Source organism: Ruditapes philippinarum, unplaced genomic scaffold (genome assembly GCF_026571515.1).
Source record: "Ruditapes philippinarum isolate M1 unplaced genomic scaffold, ASM2657151v2 ctg2896_1_1_1_1, whole genome shotgun sequence".
NCBI lineage: Eukaryota > Metazoa > Mollusca > Bivalvia > Venerida > Veneridae > Ruditapes > Ruditapes philippinarum.
In genome coordinates, this window is record NW_026852975.1 from 76229 (window position 1) to 87191 (window position 10963).

A 10963-nucleotide genomic window follows, 5' to 3' on the forward strand; every position below is an offset into this window, starting at 1 on the left:
TTGAAAGATTGATATTTAAATCACTTCACTGACAGTTGTTGCCGGAAAATTTGTTAGCTGATCGAAAAGTTGCTGTACGTGGATATAATATAAATCCGTGATAATATCAACGTCAATATAGATCTACGTTGAAATATGTTTTTTTTTTTCAAAAAGGCCTATATGAAGTTGTTTGATATTTATGATCAGTACATGTCCTGGGATTGACAAATATATACATTTTATTTGGATTTTTAAGCTCCACACCCCAAGTGTCTGTGAGAGCCTCGATCTTGTCAGTCAGGGTGGAGGCGAAACGATACGATTCGCGATACAGAGGAGCAATACGCAAACAAGTTTGCATCATACACCACTGAATGATTAAATAGTTAAAATGTTTCTCTTACATAAGACTTTATCATCCAGCCATTCAAATATATAGCAGAGCTTTCCTAGAATATGAACAAATAGATTTTTATTTTGGTTTTATTTTGAATATAAATTATATTAACATGTTGTACAAAAAGATCAGGTGAATTTAAATAGAACAGGTAAAAATGTCTGGTTGACTACAAACAAGAACAGTTTTAAAATAATAACTAACTAGAAAATATATAAGACATTACATTAAAGTTTAAGTTTATGTCATTTTATCAATACATGTACTTTTTTAAATTCAGTTCAATAAGTAGAATTGAATATTCATTGCATATATTAACAAACCCTACAAATAAACTTTACAATTAATTGATTTTTCGGTAATTTCCTTGTGTTGTAGTTATTGAGAGCGAAACTTCTTGTAGATAGATGTTTATTTTCGGATATGTAACACTTTAAGGATACGCTATGAAAATATGCTGATTATTTTAAAAAGGTAATTATTATATAAGCTAAATGATATAGGATTTAAGGCAAAACATGTATCAGAATTCCTCTTTTAAGTTACGATAACAAAAAATGCGAATCTGGCGATACAAAGGCATGCGAATATTCTTGTTCGAAATTCATGACAGATTTGCGAGGACGTTCGTTACAGCCCTTTTTGTCAGATGAGCATTTTTACAATCTGTCAACAACAAAATCCATGTTTTAAAACCCTTACCATAATCCGTGACCCTCAAACATATTTTTTTACTCCCTTAAAACGCGAGTAAAACAATTATTTCCTTATCAAAGTCGTCAAACTGTATAAATATCCTTAACAGTGATAAAACCTAATACATTCTTTACACTGAATATATAATTAATATAAAACAAGACACAAGTAGGATTATGGCTTATTATTGGTAGCATATATCGAAAAAACAAAGAAAGAATTTAAATGAATTAATATTTTGAACAATTCTTAAGAAATAAAATTTGAAAATACTTTGAAAACAGCTGCGAATAATAACAGTCAGGCATCTGCGTAAATCCAATAGAATCCCGGTGCAAACCTGAAAATTCTAATTCTGCAGCATAGATCTGATTATGTAACAAGTTTCTCTCCATAAAAGCATAAAGCCTATGCATTAAGTCCATTGCTAATCAAAAAATCATACTATCCGTTGACTTGCGGCAAATTGCCTAAAAAACACAGCCTACGGCCGCCAAAGAATCCTGCAGCCTACGGCCGCCATAAAAAAATCGCAACCTTCGGCCGCCAGAAATATTGCAGCCTACGGCCGCCAGAAATATTACAGCCTACGGCCGCCATGTACAGTAGTAAATGTCATCCAATTCCATAACCATCATCGACATCGCCACTTATATTTAACACCTTTATTTAACATCTAAAATAAAACAAGTAAACAAAATATAAATGTGAACAAACTTTTAATTTTATAAATGCGTATACTTAAACATAACATCATAAAAAACACCTTATAAATTTAATTGTTTAGACACAAACAAACGATCTTCCATTGAGTCTTTAATATATCCATCTTTCGCAGACACGGACTTCCACCTGCCATGTCTCCTTGAATTAACCTATCGGAAACGTTATTATTTGCTGAAGTAGAAGCACCACCGGATCTAAACGAATGTAAACTATACTTTGTTTGATCGAAACCAAGAGACGTTAAATTCCTTTTAAGTACGTCACGTATGCAGGAATATGAAATAGGTTTATCAATATTTTTCAATCCATACGAACGGGAACTTTTGTCAAAATAAATCTGTCTGAAAATGAATTCGTTTGAATCTGGTTGAATATTAGCTAGCCTTAAGTAACGTTCTAATAAACGTACAGGGCTAGCCTTAAGTAACGTTCTAATAAACTTACAGGGCAGGAGGAAGTTCCGGTCAGGGCAATGACTACATTATTTCCATCCCTCAGAACATCCGTTTTGGATTTTTCTACATAAATTTCACAGTAAGAATCACAAATAGAAATATTACATCTCCTTATATTCAAACACTCACTAATACGAAAAAATCCTGCAAAAGATAATACAAACATACAACAGTTTCTCAAATCTCCTATAAAGAACTGTCCTCAGAAGCATATTTATCAATAAAAGTCTTAAGAATATCTACTGTGATAGGCTCTTTCTTACTAATTGGTTTAGAAATCTTTCTTAAACAACCATGAAGGCACAATTTTAACCAATCATTGCTACATGGACTAACACAATTTGAAACAATATGAGCCCAATTAATAGCATAAAAAATCAGATTCAGCTTAGAACGACTGCAAGTCGGTGATTCTCTAACTACGTGCACCAAATATAAACCGAGCCGGTAAAAATTCAAAGTGAAAAGCCTCACACCACTAAAATGTTTAAAAGCCAAAGCATAATTCTTGTTTGTTGATATTTCTTTTCCTCGTAAACACACTTCCTTAAGCTCTGAGAACAGTCCAAGAGAAGATAACTCTGCTTGCTCTTTAGCCTCTTGCCAAACTCCAGTTTTTAAACAATTCTGTAAACGATAAAATATATTTAAGTAATAAAACGATCTTTATCTTTTCACATATAAAACAATATTCGTAATCAACACAGAAAATCAAATCAAAATGCAATGTATAAAATTCCGAATATAGAAAAGAACACGGTGTAACTAGGGACTATCTCAAAGTTATGTTTAAAGAGAAAATAAACACACAAAAATAAAAAAATATTTTTATACAACAAAAAGACATTTAACACAATGAATTATCTATAAGTTTATGATTAAACTGTTTAATTTCTACAATCTAAACGAATAACCATAACTTTACTAGAAACTCTTTCTGAGCCTTATAGATCCTTTATACTGGCCTTGTACATAAATCTTAGAAGCTTCCTTAAAAGTTAATACTTCTACTATGTAAGGCGCAAAAATAGAAGCATCTGCAAATAAGAGCGAGAAACAAGAGCTGTCCGTAAGACAGCGCGCTCGACTTTTTTATTGCTTGCCAATAAAAAAAGTTTTTGCAGTAAAAGGAAATACAAGAATCTCTGTATTTTTAAAGTGAACAATGGCCATGAGCATTAAGATATTTAGTGAAGAATTATTTTACTGAATTGTGTGATACCCTTGAACACTGCAGCAAAGTTTGAAATGTTTAAGTCAAAAGAGGGCTGGTACTAAAAACTAAAAAATTAATATCTCAAACAGTTCAGTCAAAAAGTGGACTGGTACTAAAAACTTAACCAAGATTCTAAGTCGATAAAAGGCCTTAATTTTTAAACAAATCCTTGACAGAGTTACCTTCTCTTGCGTACAGATGGGGGTAATGATGTGAAATAGCATTAAAAGTTTCAAAGCAATATCTCAAAGGGTTAAGGCAATAAGTGGATTTTACCCATATTCAATGTATTTTCTAAGTCAAAAAGGGCATAATTCTGTCAAAAACCTTGACAGAGTTATGTCCTCTTGTCTGTTGATGAAGGTCGTGATGGTAAACAAGTATGGTCAGTTTCAAAGCAATACCTCCAATGGTTTTGAAATAAAGTGAGGTGGTACAAAAAACTTAACCAAGCTCAATACACTTTCTAAGTCAAAAAAGGGCCATAATTCTGTCAAAAACCTTGACAGAGTTATGTACTCTTGTCTGTAGATGGAGGTTATGATGGTGAACAAGTATGGTAAGTTTCAAAGCCATACTTGTAATACTTCTGAAATAAAGTGGGGTGGTACGAAAAACTTAACCAAGGTGTGACGCCAACGCCGACGCCGACGCCGACGCCGACGCCGGGGCGAGTAGGATAGCTCCCCTTTTCGTAGAAAAGTCGAGCTAAAAAGGGCCGGAAGGCCAATATGGAGCAACGACAGTACCCATAGCTTTACAAAACAGCAAAAATTCAAAGCTTTAGACAACAAAAAAATAGGCGGAACCAACCAATTATTTTCACCTCCCCAATGTACCGAAAATGCATCTACTGCTTCTGTATCTGGCGTCCAAAACAATGAGTTATAACGAGCTAGTTTTCTATTCTGATCATTTGCAAAACGATCAACACTATGAGGACCATATAATTCATCAACATACTGATAAAATTCATCACTTACACCATAATCATCGTAATCTACTATCCTACTAAGATCGTCAGCTACAACATTATATTCTCTCTCAATCCACCTTGGTTCCAATGATATGCAAAACGAAGCACAGACAGAACCTATATCAATAGCCATACGATTAAGATCTTTTACCATACTACCTTTTTCAATGATATGTACGCAGCTTTTACTATCAGTATTCCAAATCACTTTTTTCCCCGACAAACTATTTCTAAATGAGCAAAGAGCAAACTTAATAGCCAATAACTCCCTGAATGTAGAACTTTGTTGTTTCTCGTCATCCGTCCAAACTTTGTGAGCAACAGCACCTTCACATTGTATATAAGCGGCTCCAGCTACTGCTGAAGCATCCGAATATACTAACACTGTAGGCAAATAATCATTGAATAAACTTTTATGAAATTCGTTACTAAATACCTTTTGCCAAAATACCAAGTTATCATAAATATCATGAACGTAAAGCTGCTTGTCCCAAGACAATCTGCTCTCTATTAAACGGATAAACGCTTTAGTCTGAAACAAACAAACATTACCTAAAACAGGCGACATAGATATTATTTACCCGCCAACTGTGCTAATTTCCTAGCTGAACAAATAGGGAAAACAGTAAGAATCTGAGTAATAAACGCTCTGACATTACATATTCTCCGCTCTGAAATAAGAAGCCTGCCATTTTTCAAATCCCACAAAAAACCTAACCATTCTAAAGACTGCACAGGCTCAAAAACTGACTTATCAATATTAACAACTAAACCAGCTTTCTTTAAAGTATTAAAGACAAATTTGGAATCTTTAAGTGCAAGTTCGAAGTTTGCATTAACCCACCAATCGTCGTCAAGAAACAAACCAATCTTAGCCCATTTTTTCTCCAATATTTGACTAGGGGTCTTAAACCTTTAGGAAAAAGGTAAGGAGCCGAGCTCAAACCAAATGGTAAAACTGGAAAAACAAAATACTTTATAGTTCCATTTAAAACGCAAGAAAAATCCCAAATAGGTATGATGTGTGCTTTTTAATGAAAAATGATGGTGAAGTTAGATCAAATTTAAACATATAACCATTAGGAATAAGAAATTCTTTAGCAACTTTATGATCTTCAAACTGAAATTTATCCCTATGAACATAAGTGTTCAAAACGCTAAGATCAAGAATTAATCTAAGTTTTCCCGATGCATTGTTCGTTGCTACAGACAAAGGGTTTACGTTATGAGGAATGAAAGGCACTTCATAAACACATTGCTTTTCTATAAGTGAAAAAATAGATTTCTCAACAAATGATTTATTTTTTAAAGCAGACGAATTATTATTCAGACAAAAAGAAGGACGTTTAGTAATAAACGGTATAACATATCCATTTTCAATAATAGAAATAATGTTATCACTAGCTTCTATGGTATTTTTCCAAAAATCAATATTACTTTTTAATTTTCCTTTGACAGAACTATCTGATAAAGAACAAGAATTCCAAAAAAAATTTACAAAAATTTTCCCGAAAGTCAATGCTTACAACCCCACTGAAAATGTCTGAAAATGCCCAGTACTTATCATATTCATCCTCACATTGTAAATTACTGTTTTCCGACGGAAGCGCTTCCTTGTTCAGACTTCGGGCGTGCTGTGTTCTGAGCGGCTGCATACCCAACGGTGGCTGTGGGGACAGTTCCTGGAGCCATGGATCGAAGCTTTCGACGCCAGACGTTCGGACATCCGTTAGCGAAGTGACCCTCCTCTCCGCAAGAATAGCAGACGACGACATCCCGCTGGTACCTGCGCTGGTTCTCCATGGAAGATCTTCCGGAACTGAATGCTTTAGCGTTACGGACGCTGCGAAAAGACTTAGAAGAAACACCAAGATTAATGATTAACGTGTGAATATGCTCAAGTTGCACCAATGCGTATCTTGATAAATTGTAAAGCAAGACAATTTTTTTTTGTGACTTTCTATACGAAATTGATAAATTCTTAGTTAAATAAAAAATAACAAATACAAATTTATACACACTCGCAAAATCAGACAGTATACTGTTATTGTTTGGTTTTATTAACCTGTCAATTACATACTGATTACACGGTCGATGCACACAGTATATTAATCTTCGGGAGATGTTCGGTAAGTTCCGTGAGATGTACCCTGTACGATGGAATTTAATTTAATTTCTATCTCTAAACTAAGTGTACTCAGCGTTATAGCCCAATAGGGTAAATCACGAGTTTATAATCTAAGTGCTACACGTGTTTTAAGTTCGAGGCCGCGTTGGTCCATGTTTTTTCTTAGTAATACTTCCAACATTATTGAATTTATATATGATCATTTTATGTTGTTATGTTTTACTTAATTTTGTTATGTATATACTCTTTTTAAATAACATGTTTTTTAAGAATTCATGTTTAAAATTAAAACGGAGTAAAATCAATAAATGTCTTTTCAATGCCGTAAAACACACTACAAATCTGTTCCATTAAAATATGCTGCAACAATAAAGAAAGAGTATTAAAACAATGGCAACAGTTAGCATCGAACCACAGACCTCTCAATTATCAGGCATTCTCTTTACCGACTGTCCTATTGTGAATTAACGAAAACCTTCACATTAAGCTGGCGTGACTTTCAATCCATGACTAATATACTCCACATTAATTCTCGTAAACTACACGGACCAAACCGAAGTGGGATCGAATATTTTAAATGAGTCATATAATGTATTCATAATTGACAGGTCAATAAAATCAGACTATATACATGTAATAGTATGTTTAACAAAGTAGAGTATAGAGATAAAAATACATTAGACCACAGCTGTTTTCTCTCGGCCAATCAGAGAAGTTTAAAAGTGTTTGATATATCCCACACATCACAGTAAAGTGTTTGATATAACTATCATGTTTGTATTAACCCGTTATGTGCAGCTTTATGCGGGGAAAATTTCTATGTATATGGTAAAGTAAATAGTGTAATTCCCCTTTTAAAATCAAAGAACAGAAGGCGCTGCATTTGTTTGGGTCTCAGAATGTCAGAAAGGTGAAGGTTGTGAGATAATAAACCAATTTGTTTTTGTAAAGTGCCACCAATGCTTTCCAGCGTTTTTATTGTAGTAAATTGGCTATAAGACTAATTGCAACACTGATATTTAATTCAATGTTTATTTGACTAAAACAATTTGAAAAAAAATGAGTTGCCTTAATTGGGATTTGAACTCCAGACCTCTCGCTTCCTAAGGGAGCGCGCAAACCCCTCGGTCACGGTGATGTTATATGTAAACGGTCTGACGAAAACCATATTATTCTAAATTAGGGTTTGTAACCCTTATTATTTCAACGCTAACTGTTGTTTAACACAAATGTAAATAATCATGGAGCTTACTATAAGCATGTATATCTATAAAGAATTAAACAATATAGGAAATATTCGACCATCCGGGAACTATTTTGCTTGGAAATTAATGCGCCTGTCATTTGACCATCTTTACGCAGTGATCTCCCCTGATTTTTTCGGCGTTAGTGTACATTTAAAGGGAATTAACCGCTTCCAAAAAAACGGGCTGCTTTCGGCATTTGCAATTAACAGCATCAGGGTCTGAAATTTCGCTACCAATATTTGTTTGGTCTGACAACCCAAACAAATAAAAAATCTTACAGATAGCAATAGTCCTTTGACCAATTTATTTCGTCATTTCAATAGTTAATGTATTTGTAAATAAGAAAAAACAAGCAATAATAAAATGAAATGCGTTTATCAAAAACTACTAAAATCTATATATGTATCTTAATTTTACGACCCCTTTTGTGCTACTGTAATATTGTCAGGCACATATTTCAATAATCTCATCCTTAATTATGCCTGGCTCACTCTAAATAGCAGACATAGTAGATTTACATTCATTTACTGGTTTGGGAAGAGGGGATTCCACTGGTGGGGAAGGGGGTGGAGTTTCCGAAAGGTTGGCTGCAGTTGCAACGCTAAGGAAATGCTATGCTTTATGGCTTCAGAGGGACGTTTTCTTATACTTTTTAGTTCATGAATGAGGTAAAAAAAAAACGTCAATGCAGGATGTATATTTATAAACAAATCTATACGTCAAGTAACATATTTTCAACTTCAGCCGGACAACCAATAAATATCCTGTCCCATAAAATTGTTTAAGCATTAAGGAATACGTTTAATTAAAGTTACCTGCCCGTTTCTCTAACACGCCCACTCTTGATAAGCAGCCATCGCCCATGATTTCTGTCTAAGAGAATTTTTCGGAAAGCAGTCTTAGCTTGCTTCTTGACTTATTATTCAAGCGCTGTGTACGGTGCTGTCATTAAATCATTTCAACGAGGAATCAACAGGAATAACAACAAAATCTTCCATGTTGCGAAATTGTAATGTCATCACATTCAGAAATGTTAAATTTTTCCAAATTTTCTTCTGAGTAGAAATTTATAATGGAATGTGAAATCTATCATTCATAAGATAGTGATTTCAGTGACTTATGAAATAACATGAATTATGCCGTTTTCTCGTGCATTTTATTGCCTACAATAAGGCCAAATAGATTGAATAAGAAATATTTGGATATCCCTATGTAATAGTCGGAGAAGAAATCGTTTACGCATGTTTAATCTTCACCTTAAACAGAGAAAACTACCTGTGGTCTAAGTCAGATAGATCGCTCGTACCAGTTGGATGTGAGATTTATCAACTCGCTTCGCTCGTTGATAAATCTCACATCCAACTGGTACTCATGATCTATCCTATACGTAAAATACCGTTACAACTATCGGTGTATCACGGGTATATCTAAGGCAAAAACAAAAGTTACGTAATTATCTAAACATAACATTAAATTTAGCATCTAAACCGAATAACTTCAGGGTAAATCTCACAATTATTCAAACATATACAGTGTAACTTCTGAATTCCGGAACTTCTGAAATCCGGAAACTTCTGAAATCCGAAAATTTTTCAAGGTCCCAAAATGTATCCCTCTGTTTTCTATGTAATTAATACCTCTGAATTACGGAACTTCTAAATTCTGAATTCCGAACAGTTTTCGGATAAAATTTGTTTTTTTTTCAATTCAAATTTACTTCTGAAATCCGAAAATTAAAAAAAAGAGTTAAAGAATATACTTGTGTTTGTAAAACATTCAAAATGTCATTGTCTTCAAATTAGCAGTAATCATTTATCTTGACACCTATTAGTATCACAACCTGTCAGGCATGTCATACACTTGATTAAAATGTGAAAATTAAGAAACTGAGAAGTACAATGGGAAGAAAATGAAAAGATTACAGGTAAATAGCAAGTACATCATGAAATATACTACTGCATAGGATAAACTGTAAAAATAATTAACATTATGCTTTTGTATCATATCCAGTTATAGGTGATAATGAAATAAATTTTTTTATAGTCCTATAATTCTGCTTTTTTATGAATTTAATCAGCTTCATATATTTATCATCATGTCTTACTGAAACAATTGATGTTTAATGTTTCTACTTGTTCAGATAATTCCGAACTTCTGAATTCCGGAAACTTCCAAATTCCGAACTTTTTGGCTAGTCCCACAGGTGTTCGGTTTTCAGAAGTTACACTGTACATAAACGGTAAAAAATTACACTATTATCTTGATTGAAGCCAGAACTCTCCCTAGCTTTCTTTGCCCTCTCAATCTTGGAACGAGCTCGGTCCTCTGCACGGCGGATCTTTTTATCGTCATCACTGTCGCTGGCAATATCATTTTTCTCATATTCAGCGACAACAGGCCAGCCAAGTGAAGAGCTATCTTCAATTCTTATGATCTTATTTCTATGTTTGATTTTATCCTGAGCCTCTTAGATATAATCTACAGCTTTAGAACCATTTCTTAATTCAATGGCCCTCTTAGAAGCATCCAAAATGTCGAAAATTTCAGTGTTGAAGTTGTATTGCTTCTTATTTCCAGCACTGCTAAACGAAACTAAATTGTCAGCACGTACCTTTTTACGAACACTCTCGTTGTTCCACTCAGTTTCCTCCCTGAAATCCCTTTTCAATTCTCTAAACTTTGTATAAACTAGAAATGTGTCCATAGGACACGGATGCCCCAACACGCCACTGTTCTGTCAATCTTATGACTCTAGGTCAAATATTTTTTGGACTACATGTGCCACAAGTTGAAAACTAAAAATCAACAAAGGGCCATAATTCTGTTAAATTTGGTCGCAGCAAAAATTCCTTCCTTTACTACCATCTACACATTAAGGTTGTTCATCCCTGGAAGTTTAAGCAAAATCTGCCATCCGGTTTAAGAGGAGTTGCGTTCACAAAATTTCTACAGAGTAAATAGTGAAAAAATCAACAAAGGGCCATAATTCTGTTAAATTTGGTCGCAGCCAAAATTCCTTCCTTTAATGCCATCTACACATTAAGGTTGTTCATCCCTGGAAGTTTAAGCAAAATCTGCCATCCGGTTTAAGAGGAGTTGCGTTCACAAAATTTCTACAGAGTAAATAGTGAAAAAATCAA